Genomic DNA, 23,020 nt, shown 5'->3' on the forward strand with positions numbered 1-23,020 from the left:
CTATCGCACCCAGTCGATAAGTGATAAGTGTTGATTGAATGTTGGGTTTGGTCAACTGATTTAGGAAAACACAAGGTTTATTATGGCTATCCTAATAGATCTAAATTTAAATGCTTGAATTGCAAGACCACCAAAGTCTACCTATGATTTATGGCCTATTGACTAAACCGAACCCTTGAACCAGGATTCGGTGAGACTGATTACTTCTTGTTAGTTGAATTTTCTATTGCTTTCTTGTTCTTTTAATTTCAGTTATTTAATTTTTCCACTCAGTGATAATATTCATTCGGTTGAGAGATTACTGTTAGCTCCCTATGGGATTCGACCTAGTACCACTTTGACTACAAATATTTTGTTGTGGGACTAGTACTAATTTTGAGGGCTTCGACAACCTGTCAACCTCTGATTGATGACGTCCTGGGAGTGGATAGCAGTCTGACAGGCCATGGCATGGATGGTGGAGTTCAGCTGTCAATAGAAAGCCGAAGTAAGTAAGGGGGGAGAGAGAAAAGAGAAGGGAGGGAGAAAAAGCAAAGAAGCAGGCACTTACCACCATGCAGTGAGCTGAGACCAGCTTAGCGAGCTCCCTATGGTGCATCCCGGCCCAGCTCGCGACCTCATCATGAGTGATCACCCGCCGGCTCCTCCGTGAGGCCATGAGGTAGTTGGTGATGCTTTCGTCCCTTCCCTCAGTAGGAAACCGTGGGAACACGGTGGGGCTAGATCGCACGGCTGAAGGGTGCTATTCTTGAGGTGGGGCCTCTTCTTCTTCTTCTTCTTCACCGCCTCCCGCAGCTACTCCCTCAAAGGACATAGGTGGGACCTTTGGCGGCGGAACAAAGGCTGGGTCCGTAGCCTCGAACTCAGTGACCCCAGAAGTGGATGCCTGGTTGAGGCGCAACCTCTTTGCCTTGCGCTTCTGGTTGCTCGACAGAAGGCAACACGCGCATCCACACCAGACATGTCGGCTTCAAGAATCACAAGGCATTAGTCCAGCTCGAAAAAAAAAATTGACTTAAGGGTGACCTACCGGGACTCAAGCCGGGCTGCACGAGCTCGACCTCAGCCAAGTAGTCCCAACAGAGGAAGCCTACCCTTGCTCAAGATTGCAGCGTTTCCCGAACTTTCGAGTTCAACTCAACACCTGGATCTTGAATGGCGGCCCTCTAGTGGGTCGGAAAGGGCCACCCTTCGGGGTTGCGAACTACAAAGTAACCCCGCTTCCAAGCTGGGATCCTGTTTGGCAGATCGTGGAGGAGCTTGAAGCCAGGATGAGGGGAAAAATAGTATGAGCGGCTCTCTGGAGGGGCTCCGGGGGATGCATTCTTAATGGACAAGATGGTGGCAAAGATATCAAGGGAAAGAGGAAGACAATACTCAAAAAACAAAGAAATTGTCACAACCACATTCTGGATTGAGTTCGGATAGAGTTGGTCTATAGTGACATTAAAATGGGTGAGGACCTCCACTATCAAAGGATGTAGAAGGAGTCAGAGACCAGCCACGAGCTGCTCCTCAAAGACCACGATTTCGTCATGGCCGTGTTCCCAAGGAAAGTTACTGGATGGGAGGCTGTAGATGAGGTCCCTTGGGAGGTTATAGTAAGAGACTAGGGCCCAAAGCCTCTCCATTGACATGGAGGAAGGGCCGAAACTATTAGGCTCCCAACCCCAGGAAGTGGAAGTCACGTTTCCGGAGCCTACCCTTCAGGAAACCCCCAAGCTCCCCCCGAGCTCGAGGGGACCTCGCCCTGGTTACCGTCTCGGGAAAAGCCACCGTAGTACAAATACCTAGACATTGCTTGGATAGAATAGAGGACTCACCAGAAAAGTGGACTGAGAAAGCGATGGAAACGGGGAGAGCTCGAGTAAATAAGGCAAAGGCGCGACCTCAAAATTGAATGCAAGGCAAGTTGGCGTAAAGAAAATGAGGCCTGGGGCCCTCCTATTTATAGCCGTTGTGCCAGAAAAACCAACAGTCTTGATCAAAGCAGATTCGATGGCCTACAATAACGTCGGCCGCACGTCCTCCGAAACTGAAGTAAAGACGGTTGCACATCTTCCCAAATTGAATGCAGTTTGGCATGTTTTTTTGCGCCCAGAAATCCAAAAGTCACCTGACATCCGCGCGTACACATCATGCAATCACTCAACCTAGTTTTGAATATGGGTCAAATCCACCCATCACTTCATGAACTCCCCGTGCCAGAGTGAGACTCTTAGCCCGGGGAGGGGGGGCAATTGATGGAGGGTGATTTGACCCAACCTCCAAACTAAGGGACACGTGGATATGACTCGACGTAAGCGACAGCTTGGCATGATAGCCTGGTAACAACTCTGCGTAATGAGCTCGCTGAAACCCTGAAAGAACAGCTCACCACAAGATAGCTCGCTACAGCCCACTATAGAATGGCTTGCTGCAAGACAGCTCGCTATTGGAGCTAGCTACGAAGGAGTTCGTTACAAGGGAGCTCGCTACAAAGGAGCTCGCTATTGAGTAACCCGGAGTCTTCGGTTAACGTCTTATCCAACAAGACCGTGCTTTTCAGTCTGCTCCCACATCTCTTGTCCGGCGGCACAGCACCTGCCAGTCCAGAGGATTGCGCCCACGTCTCACGTCAAGCGGCGTACACGCCAGCTTTGCATAATGTCTCTCAGGTGACAGGACCGTACCCTGTGATAGATACCTGCACCAATCAAATCAGTCTAATGAATAATGGCTGTAGCAGAGAGCCAGATGCGATTACACCGAATTTGTAACGCATTAATATATAAGGGCTCCGACCCCCAAGAAAAAGGTAATTGAATTTTTGGTAATCGAGTAGTGCGCATCCCCACTCTTAGCTCGTCATTACTCTCTAAGCTTCTCTCTCAGAGTTCTAACTTAAGCATCGGAGTGTTCCCGTCGGGCGAACTCCCTAGGAATCCTCCATCTTTTGCTTCTCAGGTGCTATCCGTTGCAGTTAGGAGCGAGACCCCTTTCAACTAGGAGTGACCAAATCGCGCTACATCAGTTACTATCTTCCTGGTTAGGTAGAAAACGGCACAATTCAGGGTGGATGATAAGACCACGCCTCTTGTTTCCGGATTTTTTTGTAGATCGATGAAGTGGATTCAACATCCACCGTGAATCGGACCGTACTCTCTTTTATAATAGCAGCGAGTGAAAGTCAACTAAATGAGATAGGTGGTTGGTGGTGCCACGTGGAAAAATGAAAATGGACAACTACCAATAAAATCTCTGTCGCGTTTTTCTTTTTCGCTTCGCTGTTTTAGCAGTCCCCCGCTTGTTCACTCTGTTCAGCTATTTCTTTTACGTGATCGGCCGAATTCACCCAACTCACCTTCAGCTCCGAGTCGCAGATAGATTAAGATCAGAAAGATGGCGGGAGAGCACAAGGTCGAAATTCCCAGAGTGAAACTGGGAAATCTAGGACTTGAGGTAAAGCCCTATTTAATTCCTCGATTACCCATTTGAGAATCTCCAAGAAAAATTAAGTTTCTTCTTTTTGTCATATTCATTTCCTGCAGAGGGTGTAGTTTGATAGAGAGGGCAATGTGCTCTCACTGTTTATTTATCCTCCGACTGATTTGGTTAAACTTGAAATGTTTTCTTTTTTTTTCAATTATTAATAGAGAAGAAATAAATGCCAGTTGGATTATTCTTATTGTTATGTTATCTGCTCTGTAAATCACCAATGCTGGTAAATCCTGTAATTCACCAATGCTGTAATTCATCAATGCTTTGGACTTTGAGATTGATGGCATTCAATTATCTTTAGGCTATAGAGCTATTATCATGAGTTACATGTTTCCCTTACGGAAGTTCCAATGGGGCTAAGTGAAGAAATACCATTTTCTAGGTGCGAGACAAATTTCAATCTTTATGAAACCTTACCTATTTAAGTGAGAAACTATAGCTGAGTCATTTTAAGAATGTAAAGTTGAAAAATTGGTGATGAAGCGCAATATTTTGCCATCTTGGATGAGGCAGCTGTCTCTGCAGTTTTTCTAAGCCAACCTGATTTCCGACTTTATTGGCATTGAAGATTGTTTCCTTTGCAGACTTTTAAAGATGCCTCCATGGTTTGTATGACTTTTAGACAATTTTCCTGAGCTTCATTGGAATTCTTGTATAATCATTTATGGATTAATGACATCCTAGAAATTCACTTGTATGTTTCTGTTGTCTTGAAATTTTATAGAAACATTTTACCTTTTTCTCTCCATTGTAAAGTTAACTGAGCTTTTGTTTTATAAGCAATGACTTCCTCCAAATATTACCTGAAGAGCGGAAACATCTTGAAATTTGAATATGGTGACACTTTCAAGTCTATAAAGATTCTTGGTTTTTCTTGTTCTCTTTCTCCCACTAAAATGAGGTTTGATCAGGGTGTAAGTATGTGTTTTCTACATGCCATTTGACAACTAAAGGGTCTAATGGCCCGTTTGGAAGCACTGAATCTTTGATTAAGCTGTTTTCTCTGAGCTGCTTTAGAGAAGCCACTAAAAGAAGCTTAAGTCGAAAGCCATATTTTCGGCTGTAAGATACTATTTTTTGTCTCTCCATGTTTCTGATCAAACATTGCTTATGGGCTGTCTGAGTGGAGCTCACCTTGTAAAGCCAGAAGCTGCTACGTGAAAGCCCTCCCTATTGGGCACTAAATTTTGGATTTTGAGGCACAAACTGTTTAACTGGGCTATAGCTATTATTGGGTTGTGCCTCTTAGAGTAAGGGATTTGATAACTTAGACAACTCTTCCATGTGCTGTGCTGTAAGTGAAAACAATTATTTGGGCAAAAAGGTAAAAAACAGAAACGGAAACAAAAGCTCTTACATGCAAGAATTAAGGGGTGATAGAACAAATAGCTATATGGCCAAATTTCATGCTATGAATTAGTCAAATTTCGTATGAATCATTAAATTATTAGAATTGATGATTGAACCATAACGGTATTGAGTAAATCACTTTATTCATTTCAAATACTTCTAAACAATGAATAGATCCATTCATTTGGAGGTACGAAGAGAATAAAATAGGTGTATTTTTTACAATGTCCAGGCCTACTCTTAGCCTGTGAAAGTATGAATGCTCTTGTTCCTTAGCTTATGGGTGCTGACTCCAGATGAATTAAAGGCATCTCAGCTGCTGGTCTGAGAAGAAACTTATCTAGATCCTCCATTGTTTTCCTTGAGATCCTATGAGCAGCTATTTTTCCCACTGAATGGGGTGATGAAACTTCAGTTTGATGGCAGTTCTAAGGGGAACTGAGTGCCATCTACGGTTGGTAAGTTCTTTTTTCTTGAGATCCTATGAGCATTTACTCATTTCCACTGAATGGGGTGATGAAACTTCAATTTGATGGCAGTTCTAAGGGGAACTAAGCACCCGCTATGGTTGGTAGGTTCTTCCTTAAGCTGAATGGTCAAACTTTTTGGGCTTCTAGTGGATCCGTGGGGAACATAGACTTAATAGAAGCAGAAGCGAGGGTCCTAATGGGGGTTCAGGTTGCTAGACAATCTTGATTATCTTCATTGATAATTGGCAGAAACATGGTTAATGCAGTAAGATTGTGTCAAAACAGTGGGAAGCATACTCTAGGGCCTAGCTCACCTTTTAAATGAGATTTTGGTTAATACGATAGCTCAAATAAAATGAATTCCTAGGTAGATGAATTTGACTAAAGATAATTTGTAAAATCTGGGATAGGAAGGGCTTTGCTTATCATTGTGGCTACTCTTTTCTTTTATAGTCTGTCTTATCAGCAATAATTTTTCTATTTATGAAATTTCATTTTTTCCTCATTTATAACTAAGGGGTGTTCTTTTTTTGGATTTTGAGAGGGGGGAAAGTTGGTCAATGAGATTTTGATTCCCATTGACCAAGAAACCCATGTTCATTTTTCAGATTTATGTGGGGACCAATGAAAGTTTATTTTCTTGTAAGTGATACCCATCTCCTAGGTGGGTAAATTAACTTTCCCATCTAGGGGAAAGTTGCCAATAGTTGGATGAGACAAAAATGCCCCTTTTAATAATGAAATTTTTATGGCTAAGATTGTCATTGTCTTATTTACATGGGAAATAAAAGAACATGGGTAAATGCACTTACCTACCTGGGTAAGTGACTTACCGAAAAGCGAACGGAGCATAAGTGGAAACACAAAAGGATTAAAATGATAGAGGTCATGGGGATTGGTACAATTAAAGGTGAAAATTGAAAAACCAATCTAATCTAGGTTTTGTGTGAGAAAACTTAATACGTGGAAGAATTAAATTAGGCCTCGTTTGTTTGCATCTTTGTAACTTACCTGGGTAAGTGCACTTACCCAAGGTAAATGTTTCCTAGGTAAGTGCACTTGCCCATGCTCTTTTGATTTCCAGGATTCCCAGGTAAGTAACAAAATGACATTTTTATCCATAGAAAGCTAATATAAAAATATGGGCAAAGTTGTCCCATTATGCTTTATAAAATTCCCCCTAGGTAGGAAAGTTACTTACCTACCTGACAGATGGGTTAATTTTACCTAGGGAAGTGGAGTTTATTTTACCGTAGGGCCCATTAGTAAATGCAAAAAGAACATTGTAAAGTTGGTCAATGGGAAAAAGATACCCATTGATCAATTTTCCCAAACTTATTTACTGGTAAACAAACGGGGCCTTAGAGTTGCCACCATGGGCATTTTACTTTCTAATACAAATATTTCTTGGGGAATGATTGTTGTGTTCCATTTGTATTGTGGGGGAGGGATTTGAAATTATCCTGCTCATTGTGCAAAGTATTTAATAAATGTTTTTTTTTCTAATTAATTTTTCTTTTATAGGTCTCAAAGTTGGGGCTTGGCTGTACGGGCCTAACTGGAATCTACAATGCTCCCGTCTCTGAGGAGATTGGTATTTCAATAATCAAGGATACTTTTACTAAAGGAATCACACTTTTTGACACAGCTGATGTTCATGGAGCCAATGCCAATGAAGTCCTAGTAGGAAAGGTAAATGTCTTTGCTGGTTTTGTATAATTCAAGTAAGGTGATTCTTTATAGTTTGAGCACTAGGCTAACGTTCTTTTCTGATTGGTTAATGGAAAGGGGCAGGACAAGATTTTTGTTCTGGTAATTGTGCTATGTGTTTTCTCTATAGGTTGGGATCAACTTTAATCCAACTGATCCAAATGGGTTGGGCTGGGGTGGGACATTGTATGAATTTAGTAAATGTGTGATTTAAAATTAGGTTTTACTAGGGTTAAGGTGTTGATAATAAAGTAAGGCATAACAAAAGAAGTGATGGTGATGCCGCAATCAATGGAATTGAGTAAGTATGAAGTGTGATGAGAAACAAAAGTCCTAGTTTGAAAATGAGTATCAATAAAGGAGTCTGTATTCAAATAGGTTAGGTTAGTGTTAGGGTTAAGTGTATTGGATGAAGGTTGTGTTAAGTTAAGGTTAGGTTTGAAGGTTCAACACCTCAGGTTTCTAAAAGATTGGCTTTATACAGTTAAAATTATCACATAACTGCAAACCACATTTTAATTCATGATGTTGATGAAGCTTCTTACTTTACCTTTCTTCAAACAAAATGTGAAATTAGGCAAGAAATTGCTGCAGTATAAATAACTTGACTCAATTAACTAAAGCTTCACTTTAGTGGTTTTTCTTGTTGTAAGTTGGAACCAATGTTTTAAAATGTGAAGACATGACACAAGTCGTTCCACTTCCTAGAGGTGTGAGGCGTAGTTTAGAAAGCAAGAGGTGTAAGCCTCCGAAACACAAGGAGGGATAAGCCTCCTTAAGAGGAGGGGGATTAGGAGGAGGATGAAGAGGAAGGTTGGATCTCATTTTTTTTTTAATAAAAATATTTTATATTAAAAAGAATAAAGATGCATAACATTAGTTGAAACGGGGGGTCTTGTCGAAGCGGTGGTGAGCTCGCTTCGCTCGCTCACTGAAGCGGAGCAAGACCCCCCTAACTCAATTTTTTCTTATCTTTCTCTTTCTTTCCCTTCCCTTTCTTTTCCTTTCCTTTCCTTTCCTTTTTTTTCTTTTTCCTTTTTTTTTCTATTTTTTTATATCAGATGTGCAGGAGGCACATGAGGCGTACGCCTCTAGCACACCTCATGAAACAAGCGCAAGAGGCGTCGCCTCAGGGCGTTTTGGGAGCACCTCACCTGGAGGCTCGCCTCCAGGCATATGCCTCCCACGCCTTTTAAAACACTGGTTGTAACTTGTTGTGGTTGGTTATGGGAGATATTCTTGCAATTGTGATTAAAGATATCTAAAGTTTTGCAGGCACTGAAGCAGTTGCCTCGAGAGAACATCCAGCTGGCAACTAAGTTTGGTATTTTCAGAATGGAGCCAACTCATCTTGTAGTTAAGGGTACTCCTGAATATGTCCGTTCATGTTGTGAGGCTAGCCTGAAGCGTCTGGATGTGGAATATATTGACCTTTATTATATACACCGGATAGACACATCAGTACCAATTTGGGAAACTGTAAGTTCTTTCTTGTCTTCTTCCTTTGGTTTTGGAAGGTTGATCTTGGAACTTATGGTTTCCATTCTTTTCTTATCTAAAGTTTAGACCTTCTTTAAACCAATCTTGGTTAATGATAATATGCTTTTCTGGATAACTGGAGTTGAAATTATATTTTTTTGAGGAGGTAGATGGGGGAACTTAAAAAGTTGGTGGAAGAGGGGAAGATAAAATACATTGGGTTGTCTGAAGCCAGTCCAGACACAATAAGGAGGGCATATGCAGTTCATCCCATAACTGCTGTACAAATGGAGTGATCCCTCTGGACTCGTGAAATTCAGGAAGAGATTATCCCATTTTGCAGGTATACGTAAAATCCCAATTCAATTTCTTAAGAAACCTTCATATTGAGCAAAGCAAGCTTTTGGGCAAACGATTTAATTTCAAGGAGTATTTGTTATGTTCTTGTCCCATGTATATATATGCTTTGATGTAAGGTGATTTCAAGTTTAAATTCCTTAGTTGTTTTCTTTTTTTGATCAGCAAAATGAGCTCATTAATTAATGCTTGAGAAATGTACAAAGTTTTAGCTACACAGTAGCCCAAAAACTCATCAGAAAAGCAGCTTGCCCACCCTATTTTGGTTTAGCATCCCCCCTTTTTTTTACTTACACAGATTACAATATTGCCCAAAATAATGTGGATCTGTCAGCTCCCTATTTTGCTAGGACATCTGCCAACCCATTTGCTGTTCTTTTTATCCAGCCAAAACTGAGTTATAACTTTATGCTAGAAAGTCAATTTTTCTAAAGGAAAATCTATATTTCCAAGGGGCTGAGTTGATTTGTTTCTCCCAAGAAATGACCAATAAGGAGTCTTCCACTACTTTGAGCTCTCCACCCAGCTGTATTGCTAGTTTTAGTCCTTGTAATAGGACTATTATTTCAGCCTTAACCGAGTTCCAAAACCAATTGGCCCCAAGAATAAGGCCACTATTCGTCCTTGATGGTTTCTAACCCCTCCCCCCCATACCTGCTCTTCCCGGAATGGATTGCTAGAAGAGCTCTCATCAAAATTTAGTTTCAGCTCATTTGGTCCTGGAGGTTTCCATTTCATTCTCATTGCTTCTTTGTGTGTATCTGTTTGTGCCACTTCAGTCCATTTCCATGACAAGTCATTTGTAGAAACATCTCTAAAGAGTTCAATTGTTTAAATTCCTTAGTTTTTCTCCTCTTGATTTAGAATGCTGAATGGTTTGTTATCTTGTGGAAGTGAAATATCATAGACTTCAATTATTGTCTGCTGTATATTTTCCTTCACTATCTTGCCAATCTGATTTTGTTTCTACCATCTTATTCTAATATATGCAAGTAATACCCTTTGCTACATTTTATTCTGCAGGGAACTTGGCATTGGAATAGTGCCATACAGCCCTCTTGGACGGGGCTTCTTTGCTGGGAAGGCAGTAGTGGAAAGTTTACCTGCAAATAGTTTCTTGGTATGAAGATGGTTTTGATCATGCATTTTGGCCATCTTTTTATTTCTTCTTATTTGCACAAAATTCTATAATAGGAACACTTTATAGGATGGGAATGATTTTAGATTTTAACCCTTTCTTTATGGATAATTCCAGTGAACTGATGAACATGGTTCTGTTATTAGCCCTCACATCCTAGGTTCAAGGGGGAGAACTTCGAAAAGAACAAAATCTTTTTCACTCGGCTTGAAAACTTGGCTGTGAAGCATGGATGCACTCCTGCTCAATTAGCACTAGCATGGATTCTCCACCAAGGGGATGATGTTGCCCATATCCCTAGTGAGTAAAATTTCTTCATGCCAGTATATATTATTACTAACATCCCCTTTCTATAAATTAGAAAAGTTACTATCATTACCATTTAGAATCATCTTCTTAAAAAGAAATGATAATCCTCCTTCGGAAAGTGGGATTAGAGATCTATTATGACCCTTTGGTTTAGAATGTTTGTAACTCTATATTTGATGCTCTCAAATATATAATAAATTTATAAAATTGGAACCGATTATAGAACGTTTTCTTTTTGTGGTTTTGAGACTGGAGAAGTCAAACTCTGCAAGTATGAGTTTGTTTCACACTTATGGTCCCAAGCCCAGATAAAGGAGTATTCATGTTGTCATGCAGCCAACCTCAAATGGTTGGGACAAAGCTTAGATGATTAGACTTGTGAAGTCAGCTACAAATCACTGCCTGCTGTCTTAGCCAATACACTAAATACAAGATCAGTAATATCCCAGGGGACTGATCAGTAACTTGTTTTTCTATGATGTACAATCTTCTGTTATCTAAGATGACATTACTGAAGGGATGAGAGATCCATCCCATGGACGCCCAAAGATTGCGGAATAAGGGGGCGAATTTAAAAAAATTTTCTCTCCCTTCAACTGGGAATCACATTCCCTATTTAGAAAATCATATTTTCAATGATCATTCTTGAACGTTAAACTGAACCAGATCTGAACCAAAAGGAATAGGAGAGAATTATACCTGATACGGAGAAGTAATATCTCCCAACGAAGGTGTTCACGCCCAAGGAAGGATCCAAAGACTGCTCCCACTAAATATAGCGTAGTGCAGGATGGAGCAGAATCAACAATGTTCTTCCCCAAAAATTATGTCCTTCGCAAGAATCAGTAGAATGGTATGTGAGCACAACTTCCTTTTCAATCATTTCTCAAAGAACTGATGTCAAGATCCAATATTGACTTCTCCCACAAATGGAGATCGAACTGGCAAACAGGGCGGCAAGAACAGGGAAGTGGCAAGAGAGTATTCGCAGGGTGCAGAATTCTCTCTTCTTGATTTCAGCACTAAAGAGGATCTGATGTATGTATGTTAAAGGCTGCCGCCCCCTCCTTCCTTTTGTTAACTTAAAAGATCAGCTCCTAATCCCATTAGGAGTTGCTTATCTAAATCATATTTGGATCAGCCTTCTCTTCTAGTGATAAGGATAAACCCTTATCTTATCTGCAGATTAGATTAGCTTTCTCCTAATCCTATTAGGAGGTTTCTAGATCTGAATTACATTCAAATCTGGACTCTCTGAGTGGATAGGATTAAGACCCTATCCTATCTGCTAATCTATCTCAGAATTCACCCCTTTAATTAACTAAATAAATAGCCCAGTTCGAAATGGGCTTTAGGCCCATTAAGCTTATGTGCTCACTTAACCTTCCTAACTGTTGCCCAGTTGGGCTTTCTTGTATGGCGTGGGACCCAAGCATTGATCTACACATCAGCCACATGGGTTCGGCCCAGCCTTTGTTACAAGGCCTGGTCGAATACACTGTTAAAGACAGTGCACCCCCTGAAACCCATCGAATGGGCTCTGTGGGCCCAACACTTACCCTAAGTGGTCCTTGGGCCAAGCCACCTTGTAACACCCAGGGACTGTGGGCAGATGCAAGATTAGCCCATCAGGTATTATCCTCAATGGTCTTACACTTAACCTCTCAGCCCTTAATGATCATACACTGCCCGACAAGAGAGGACCTCTCCCTCGACTACAAGGAACAGTGTTGCACTCTCCACTTATATGGATCCCGGGAATTAAAACCTTTTTGCAAACATTTTAGAAACCATAATATATATACTTTTATATCTCATATAAAATATATTTTGCAAAACAAATATCAACGGTTGAAATCGGCTGCCGGCAGTATTGGTTTCCAACAGTGAGAGTGCATCCCCGATCATTACCTTTGTCCGACAAAGGGGCTGATCCTGTCACTATGATCACCCACTCAGATGAATTCTCGGATTGTCCCAACATACCCAGGTTTTGACCCCCGCTAAGGATCTCACTGATTGGTACATCAAAGACAGCCCGATCCGACACCTAGTGCAATATCATAATCGAGTCTAGGGGTCGGGTGTAACTTTCCAATTTTGCCCATCAATCTCCAAGGTCCAGGGCAATACTGGAAATCTGGTCCAGTTCAAAGATTCAATTAATCCCACATTGTATGTCCCTAGGGTCTCACCCCGGTAGTTGAGATAAGCCACCCCAACCGACTTGGTGGCACCACAGTGTCAGCCTTGTCAGGATAGGTCTCCCCAGACCGACCCAATGGCTGTGAACATTCTAAACTAACACGAGTCTCAATAAGTGTCCAGTTTAAGGGTATTACACAGAAACATACCAAGGGAATATGAATCAAATATGCATTTTTATTCATTTACAATAAACTCATAAAGTACATCAATTTTGATTGAAGCTAAGGGCATACAAAACTGTCTAACAATTACAACAGATAATAGACTTGATTCCTGCTTCCTTGTTTTGGTATCTTTGTTCTTGTAACTTTGTATGCAGCAAACAGATAAATATTACTGTCTTTCCTGCTTTCTAGCTGTCTCAGTAACATTTATTGGTTTTCATCCTAGCACAACTGCAAACTTCATTTCATCCTAGCACGGCTGCAAACTTCATTAGAGATGTATTTTAATTGTGATTCCCCTTATATCGATTCTATTTATATCAATAAACATGATGGGATGAGAGATCCATCGTATGGATGCCCAAATCTTGCAGAATAAAGGGGCGAATTTCAAAAATTCTTCTCTCCCTATCAACTAGGAATTGCATTCCCTATTTAGAAAATCATATTTTCAATGATCAATCTTGAACCATAAACTGAACCAGATCTGAACCAAAAGTAATAGGAGAAGATTATACATGATACGGAGAAGTAATATCTCCCAACGAAGGTGTTCACGCCCAATGAAGGATCCAAAGATTGCTCCCACTGAAAATGGCACAGTGCAGGATGGAGCAGAATCAACAGTATTCTTCTCCAAGAATTATGTCCTTCACAAGAAACAACAAGATGGCACGTGAGCACAACTTCCTATCTATTCTTTCTCAAAGAATTGATGTCAAGATCGAATCTTGACTTCTCCCACAACTGGAGATCGAACTGGCAATCAGGGCGGCAAGAACAAGGAGGCGGCAAGAAAGAATTCTGTAGTGAATCATAATCTCTACTATTTCAGCTGTTGCCCCCTCCTTAATTGTAACCCCAAAGAATCAGCTCCTAATCCAATTAGGAGTTGCTGATCCAAATCTTATTTGGATCAAAACATCTCTTTAGGTGATAAGGATTAACCCTTATCTTATCTGCAGATTAGATTAGCTTTTTCCTAATCTCATTAGGAGGTTTCTAGATCTAAATCACATTCAAATCTGGACTCTCAGAGTGAATAGGATTAAGACCCTATCCTATCTGCTAATCCATCTCAGAATTCGCCCCATATTTAACTAATCAAATAGTCCAGTTCGAAATGGGCTTTAGGCCCATTAAGCTTATGTGCTCACTTAACCTTCCTATCTACTACCCAATTGGGCTTCCTTGTATGACGTGGGACCCAAGCATTGATCTACACATCATCCACATGGGTTCGGCCCAGCCTTTGTTACAAGGCCTGGCCGAATACACTATTATGGGCAGTGCACCCCCTGAAACCCATCAAATGGGCTCTATAGGCCCAACACTTACCCTAAGTCGTCCTTGGGCCAAGCCACCTTGTAACACCCAAGGACTGTGGGCAGATGCAAGATTAGCCCATCAGGTATTATCCTCAATGGTCTTACACTTAACATTTCAGCCCATAATGATCATACATTGCCCGATAAGAGAGGACCTCTCCCAACCATGTATTGGGAACATCTCTCAATGACAAGTATGGGAGATGTTTCCAATGCATGCTGAGATGTGCATGTGGGGCACGCCCTGTGGGGTGCTGATGTAATCTCCCCACAATCATTCAATAGTGTTGAGCAAAATGATTGATCCCACGGCTAATAAAACACCTATCAAATTCAGCTAATCCGCTCAGTTACGCCCAATCCTTACCTTTTCCTTTCAGACCATACACAGCCCAAAAAGACAAAACAATAAATCATTCAGTTCATCAGGGATTATTTAGAGCCAACTTACAAAATAAAACAAGTGAAAGAGCACCTGATGTGAAAAAGCATAGCGATAATAGCAATTTCCTTTGGTCTCAGTTTAGGAAGAGTACAGATACAAGTATGTACAGCGGAAAGCTTTGTATTTTGTATTGTATTTGCATTGTACATATTTCTATTTGCACTTCTTCCAACTTAGCCAATAATATATACACTTACGTTTGCATCAGTCAACGCAACACATGATTTATGAGAATCAACATGACAAAGCCAGATTTAATTACTTGATAAGATTGTATTCTTGATTTCTTACGTTGGGAAGTATTCAGACAAATATGTACAGTATAAATGTATACAAAAAATAATATAAAATGTAAGGCTTTACACTCTACGTATTTGTATTTAGGGTAAAATACAAAAACCTCATCTGAAGTTTCTAATAATCATAAAAACCTCCCTAACAAAACCCTTTTTTCTATTTTCAAAAAAATCGACAAAATGCTTCCTTCCGTCAATGATCAAGTTGGAAAATGTTAAACTGATGATAATTTTTTTAAAATACCTATTTTACCCCTATATGAGTTATTGTATACCTATTTTTACTAAAATACTCTTTGCCCAATCTGAAGAGCTTTTGCCAGCTGAAGAAAAAACAGACTGTTGACGACCGACACTCTCCATGTACTGAGGTGAAACTCTGTTCCTCCGGCACCGGCTTGAGTGCGAAAGCCAGCAAGTGCAACAGCCAAACCGCCTTCGCCAGGCTCAAAAACTCTCCATAGAACTCGGTCCTCGGGTGGTTTCCAGCCATAGTTAGGCGTCTTTGATCCAAGTTCTCTGAATAGAGATCCTCCGTCTTGGGGTGAACGATAGAGAAGAGCTTACCGAACATTGGGAATTCCGATCGTATCTCATCAGAACCTAGTATTCAACTCTTTTGTTTCTCCTCTTCCTGCAATGCAGGTTACGGCAATACCACACTGCGGTTAACAAGGGAAAATCTGACATAAACATATGAAGATTGAAGAGTTGCCTATCTAGAGTGGAACTGGCCTGCCAGTTTTCCAACTTATTGTTTGGATTTGTTTCTTATAAAATTGGTCCTCACAGCCATTGCAGCCGCATATTGATCGAGAACATCTCTATATCCATCTTACAGCCCTTCTGCTACACATCGGGAACACCTCGTACTTGTATATTTTCTCCCAATGCATGGCTGTGTGAGGACCAATTTTGTGAGAAGAAATTGGAAATCTTTGAGCTGATATCTACGGCCACTAAGGTATGGAAATAGTACCCCAGACCCATGGTCCTCGTACTTGTATATTTTCTCCCAATGCATGGCTGTGTGTGGACCAATTTTGTGAGAAGAAATTGGAAATCTTTGAGCTGATATCTACGGCCACTAAGGTATGGAAATAGTACCCCAGACCCATGGTCACTATGTAGTGACGTCTGTATTTTGAAAAAACATTATCATCAGTTTAACGTTTTCTGTCTTGATCGTTAACGGGATGAAACTTTTTGTTGATTTTTTAAAAAATAGGAGGAAGGTTTTTGCTAAAGCTAAACTATAAGGGAGGTTTTTATAATTATCAAAAACTTTAAAAGAGGTTTTTATATTTTACCCTCGTATTTATATTCCTTACAAATTGAGCTTAAATGTGGCGAATTGAGCCACTAGAAATTGTTGTTGTTCGGTATTCACCATCTACTACCTTACCCTGTTCAAGTGGAAACTAAGATTTTGAAAGGCTAATCACAAGTGCCCCGTATACATCATGAGCATCACCCAACCTCTCCATTATCGTTATTATCCATAACAAAGAAAAAAATTCCATTACCGTTATTTGCTTTTTTCCGGCAGTAGTCGCACTATGAATCATGTTGTCATCTTTGTTAAACTAATGAATTAGGCTTTTCTTCGATCCCCTTTTGATGCGACGCAATCTGGCTGCTCCAAGCTGGATATGACTCGGCTTCCAGTAGACAACGGACGTGGTGGATCTACACAGAGAGAATCAGAGAACCTGGGGGTGCTTATCCAACGAGGTCGCTCCGATGCTTAAGTTAGTAACTTGCAAGTTGGAGGTAACTAAGAAAGCTAGAGAGCTAGTGAGTAGTGATTACGCATACCTTTGCCCCCAAAGGGTTGGGGTCTTTATATACTGGAGTCCTCGTGGGTTTTTCGGAATGGTTTCAGGATTCTTGTCATGATGAAGCCCGTTACCAAATTAATAGGAGATGACATCGCCAGCCGATAAAGCATATCGTTGTCGTCCGAATTGGTCAGAGGAGATAAGGCCAGTTGTTACGAGGTGTGATCCCGTGAAATGTGGAATCCGGTGACGAGATGTTCGGGGTTATCATGTGGATGTCAGTCAATATCACCCGAACTAATGCCCAGTGGGTCCGACCTATTACAAACGCTGAGGTGCCTGGTAACCGAAGCGACCTTGATGCAATCATTTCCCGAAGTGAACTTGTCCCGAGGTGGATTCGCTTCCGAGGTGGGCCTGCCATGAGGTGGTTCGGGTATCCGAGCTCGGTCCATCGCAGACTTGGGTATGTCGGGATGAGTTGTCGTTCTGTCAGTTAGGTCGTGTCCACGTGTCCCTCTATTATTAGGTCGGACCAAATCACCCTACATGAATTGCCCCCCACTCCCCGAGCCAGGGGCCCTAACCTGGTGCAGGGAGTTCATGATGAGCCAAGTGGATTTGGTTCGAAGATCGGGCAGCTAGTCAGATGACTCACGGGTCAGACTTGTTCGGCCACCCAGCTCAACCAGGAAAACGCAAGCCGCATCTGGTTTACGCGCGAACATCACACGAATTATAAACTCCGCAGATGTCAAAAAACACGCTAAACCGAATTTACCCTCGGGAGTCGCACAACCAGATTTCCTAGGAGCCGTAGGATCGCTTCAATCTCGATCGTTAGTTCTCGGACATAGCGGCTATAAATAGGAGGGTTCGCAACTCATTCTTTGCCACAAATTCTATGATTGAGCTCTCCCAAGGTCGCGTCAGAGTCTTCCAACTCGGTTTTCTTTCTGCTTCCCACTTTGTTCCTTGTTTTCGGTGAGTCTCCCTTCTTTAGCTTTTTCCCTGTTTTCCAATTATGTCGAGTTCTAGCATAGATAGACTTGTAGATAGTGTTAGCGAGGTGGAGGGCGCCATTGTTCTTGCAGGGGAAATCAACCCACGGCAGGGTGCCTCCCCTCACCGGTCTACAAAGAGAACCTCTAACCCCGAAGTAGGGCCATCTCGGTTCGGGGAGACCGAAGCCCAGGAAGAGGGTCCGTCCTCCAGGTTAGGGGCCCCGACTTCTTCTCGAGGTCGGAAGCCTGATGACTTCGGGCCTTCCAAACTGTCTTCAGATAGGTTGTTGTACTTAGCGTCTCACTGTCGTTTTCTTGATAACTTGGTCTTCAGTCTTCCACTAGGTCAGTACCCTTGGGATCACGATGTGCTTTGACTTCTAGTTCTGTATGTAGACGACATTCTACTCATTGGGAATGGTGTAGGAATGTTGACTATGGTGAAAGTATGGCTTTCACAACAATTCTCTATGAAAGATCTCGGAGAAGCCTCCTATATACTGGATCTTCGATTCTATAGAGATAGATCGAAGTTGTCAAGAGATATAGCATGGAGAACTCCAAGAAGGGAAATGTTCCTTTCAGGCACGGAGTCACTCTCTCATAGAAGATGTCTCCCAAGACTTCTGAGGAGATTGAGGGCATGAAGGACGTTCCCTATGCCTCAGTCATAGGGAGCATCATGTATGCCATATTGTGCACTCATCCTGACATTGCTCAGGCAGTGAGTGTGGTAAACAGATTCCAGGCCAACCCAGGGTAGGAGCATTGGACTACTGTGAAAAATATACTTAAGTACCTTCGAAGGACAAAAGAATTTTGTCTGGCATACGATAGTAGCTCACTACATCTGGGTATGTTTTCACGATAGGATCGTGTGCTATTTGCTGGAAAAGCAGCAAATAGGGGTCCACGGTAGATTCCACAACCGAAGCCGAATACATAGCCGCAAGTGAAATTGCCAAGGAAGCCATATGGATGAAAAAGTTCATTCACGAATTGGGAGTAGTTCTGTCCAGTGCATCACCCATCCCGTTGTTGTGTAACAACAATGGAGCTATCGCTCAGGCTAAGAAGCCATTAACCCACTCAAAGTCAAAGCACATCGAGAGGAAGTACCACGTACTGTTGGAGATTGTTGGTAGAGGGGACGTCTTGATTCAGAAGGTAGAATGTACCAGACCCATTGAGTAAGCCACTCACACAGAAAGTGTTTGAGAAACACGTGGAAAGTCTGAGACTCCGACTTATACCAGATTGGACCTAAGTGCAAGTGGGAGCTGTTAGACAGTGTGTGCCCTTAGCTCCAATCAGATTGATGTACATTATGACATTTATTGTAAATAAATAAAGTACATATTTGATTCATGTTATAGTGGTTTGTTTATGTGCAATACCCTTAAACTGGACACTTATGAGACTCGTGTTAGTTTAGAATGTTCACAGTCGCTGGATAAGTCTAGGGAGATTTATCCTACTGAGGTTGACACTGATGTGGGCAAAACTCGAGGTACATGCAGTGTAGATTTACTTAAAACCCTGAACCGGACCAGATTTCCAGTATTTCCCTGCACCTTGGAGATTAGTGGGCAAAACTAGAAAGTTACACCGGACCCCTAGACTCGATTATGATACTGCACTAGGTGTCGGATTGGGTTGTTTTTGATATGCCAATCCGTGAGATCCTTAGCGGGGGTCAAAACCTGGGTATGTTGGGACAGTCCGAGAATTCATCTGAGTGGGTAATCAAAGTGACAGAATCAACCCCTTTGTCAAAAAAAGGTAATGATCGGGGATACACTCTCTCTGATGGAAACCAAGACTGCCGGCAGCCGATTTCAATTGTTGAAATTTGTTTTGCAAAATATATTTTATATACGGATATATATATATATATATATATATATATATATATATATATATATATATTATGGTTTCAAAATGTTTTGCAAAAGGTTTTAATTCCCGGGATCCATGTGAGCAGAGAGTGCAGCACTGTTCCTTGCAGCCGAAGGAGAGGTCCTCTTTTGTCGGGAAGTGTTTGATCATTATGGGCTGGGAGGTTAAGTGTAAGACCATTGAGGGTAATACCTGATGGGCTAATCTTGTGTCTACCCACAGTCCCTGGGTTTTTATAAAGTGGCTAGGCCCAAAGACCACTTAGTGTAAGTGTTGGGCCCATTAAAAGTCCATGTGATGGGCTTTAGGGGGTTCACTATCTTTTTAGTGAATTCGGTTATGCCTTGTAATAGAGGCTAGGTTGAACCCATATGACTGATGTGTAGATCAATGTTTGAATCCCACGCCATACAAAGAAGCCCAACTAGGCAACAGGTTGGAAGCAATTTGAGCACTTAGACTTATTGGGCCTCAAGCCCATTTCGAACTGGCCAAGTTTGACTAGTTAAATAAGGGGCGGATTTGGGATTAAATCAGTAGATAGGATAAGGTCTTACCCTATCCACTCAGAGAGTCCAGATCTGAATTCAGATTTGGAAACCTCCTAATGAGATTAGGAGAGAGCTGATCTAATCTGCAAAAAAGATAAGGATTTATCCTTATCTCTTAAAGAGAACTCCTAATCCAAATACAGATTTGGATTAGGAAACACCTAATGATATTAGGATCTCTCTTTAAGCCTATAAAAGGAGGAGGGGGTGAACCATTCAGATCATCCTCAGCATCCCAAGCCTCTCAGAGATCAGATTTCACAGCACCCAGAGAGAAGACAACAACAGTGTGACAGGGCCATCTTCTCCCTATGTTTCCTCTAGTTGCCGCCATGCTGCCAGTTCGATCTTCTTCCTTTGTAGGAGCGATCAAGAGGTGTCTTGATATCAGTCTTTGGAGAATGGCTGATCAGAAGTCGTGCTCACTGCCTCCATTGAATTCTTGCTGAAGAATTTGGTTCATTGGACGGATCTTGCTAATTCTGCTCCACCATTCACTGTGTCATCTTCAGTGGGAGCAGTCTTTGGAGTCTTTCTTTGGGCGTGAACACCTTCGTTGGGAAATATTCCATCTTCGTATCAGGTATATCCCTCTCCTATAGTTTTGGTCCAGATCTGGTTCAGTTCTTGGTTCAAGATTGATCCTTTAAAATGCAGTTTTTCTAAAACAGGGAATGTGATTCCCAGATGGGAGAGAGAGAAATTTTTGAAATTTCGCCCTACCTTCCTGTAGGGTTTGGCCATCCATATGATGGATCTCTCATCCCTTCAGTGGTATCAGGGCCATGGTTCAAATCTTGAACCAAATTAAATTAGATCTGAACCTGCACAAATGGGCAGAAGGCATTCTACCCGATTTGCGCAGATTAGGGTTTTTTTGGGAAATCAGATCCCAGTTAAAGGGCGAATGATCTAAAATTAATTTTTATGAATCTAGATTATATTTAGAACTATTCTTTATTATTTTCTTGATTTATGGGCTGTTCGTACAAATGAAGATCGAAATCTTGATTGGCGCAGTGAACCTGCGATTTGCACTTTTTCTTTTTACATTCTGGTTTGTAAATAATTTTTTTTTTATTTTCAAGACTGAATGTATAGGATTCGATCAGATGTAATATTAATAGAAAAACTAGGGTTTTCTATTTATTTTATATTCTTGATCGATGATGGCGGTGTAAAAGGAGATTTCGCAGATACATAAATCGCTATCTGTCGAACCAAATTTGTTCAAACTGGTTGGACCAAATCTATGGTTCGATGGAGGCTAATTGTCAACCCTAACTTCCCACTTTTGGGTCAAGGGATTGATGGTTAATTAAGAGACTTAATTCGGCCCACACCTGTAAGGCCCAGTTTTAAGGTGTTAAAACTGCAAAAGCCCACAATCTGTAGGAAAGCTATATGGGTCGAACTGCCTAACCCTAATCGGCCCATATACCTAGATAATATTAATTGGTAATATTGTGGATTAAAATGGACTTTACAGATATTAATTAATTGGATCAATTCTATCCTTGCATGAGATGTATGAATGTGTGATGTGCTACGTACATGGGCCATAAGTACTTGGCTCATGCAGATACAACAGTGGCTCTTGCACACACCATGGCTGAATGCACATCATTGCCATGGTGTCCCTAAAGATCATTGGATGATCTCCCTCAGTGGTGGGTTCCACACCCCTAAAAATGATACGTGTGGAACCCTAGCTGTTTAGGGCCCACCAGAAATCTGGCTTTATGAAAGGTAGTGGGAGCCACTCTGGTTTGACCCAAATTAAATTAGGGCGTAACTTTTGTTCCCTCCTGAAACATGAGTGCATGTGATAGGGAAATTCATATGATGAACTCTCTAAAGGCCTTCCATCATTAGCATGAAGATGGGTCCTTCAGTAATGAGGAAATGCACCATAAAATTAGGCTATCCATTTGCTGTTGGATCTGTCGGAGTGTTTCATAAGATGATAGGGGCGTCATAGACCGATGTGGGAGGACCTCACCAGAAAATGGGAGACTCTCACGGAACCTTGGCGTTCACGAATATGATGGGTGAGCACTCATTGGAGAGAAAGTTTTAAGCTAAAATGGCTTTGAACCTTGTCTGACAGAGGCCAAAGGGAAAGCTCATATGATGAGTGGATATGATCCTTCACAGAAAAGTGGTGGGGTTATGTAGCTGAAACAGTTGGCTCCATGAACCTATGTGATTTCCCACATTTCTAGAGACAATTTGCAGTTTCCGTCATTGAGATAGGAGGAAAATCTCATAGATGAATAAATGGGAATGGAACATAGATTAAAAGCCATATCTATGTAGATAACATGAATCAAATTAGGTTGTGGACTGATGTTTGCTCTTTTATCAGAAAATGGCAAACGAATAATTTGCAAAGTTTCTTGACGACAACAAGGTTAAGGGCCCAAACTATGTTGACTGGTACCGTAACCTTATGTTGGTCCTGACTTTTGAGAATTTAGACAAGGTGAATAAAAACCCTGCCCCAGAACGTCCAGGTGATAGGACTTTTGAGGCCCGTAGGAGGGACTATCAAGATTGGGAGGAGAAAAAATCCTTGGCCTGGTGCGATATCAGTGCCTCCTTAGACAATCCAATACAGAGGCAATTTGATCAGATCGAACTTGCCAATGACATATTGGATAATCTAAAAGACAATGTACGAAGAGCATAACCGTTCCACTCGGCAAAAGGTCTTAAAGCAGTTCATGACCACACAGATGTCCAAGGGGCAACAAGTTCATGACCATTGTCTTCGGATGATGGGCTACATCAATGAGCTTTGAGGATCTTGGATCCAGGCTGGATCGTGCAACCCAAATAGATGCCATCATGAATTCTTTGCCTCCTTCCTTTAATCCGTTCATCATGAATTACAACATGAATAAGCTAAATGTCAGCGTTCAGGAACTCAACAATATGTTGCAGAGGACCGAGAAACTGATTAAAAAGGATGAGCCTATTGCCATGCTTGTTGGAGCTAGCAAGACAGGCAAAAAAAAAAAAAAAGATGAAGGCAAAGAAGAAACCCCA

General features: G+C 41.5%; 1 pseudogene across 1 annotated transcript; it reads left to right on the top strand.

Moving 5' to 3' along the window:
• The first annotated feature begins 3,260 nt into the window (after positions 1-3,260).
• LOC148879116 (putative aldo-keto reductase 1) lies at positions 3,261-10,366 on the top strand (annotated as a pseudogene). Its single transcript, XR_016104121.1, has 5 exons — positions 3,261-3,441; positions 6,825-6,992; positions 8,286-8,489; positions 8,660-8,832; positions 9,870-10,366. The product of XR_016104121.1 is annotated as a putative aldo-keto reductase 1 (transcript).
• The last annotated feature ends 12,654 nt before the right edge of the window (positions 10,367-23,020 follow it).

This window comes from Nelumbo lutea, chromosome 1 (assembly GCF_056320005.1).
Source record: "Nelumbo lutea isolate HS-2025 chromosome 1, American lotus-T2T, whole genome shotgun sequence".
NCBI lineage: Eukaryota > Viridiplantae > Streptophyta > Magnoliopsida > Proteales > Nelumbonaceae > Nelumbo > Nelumbo lutea.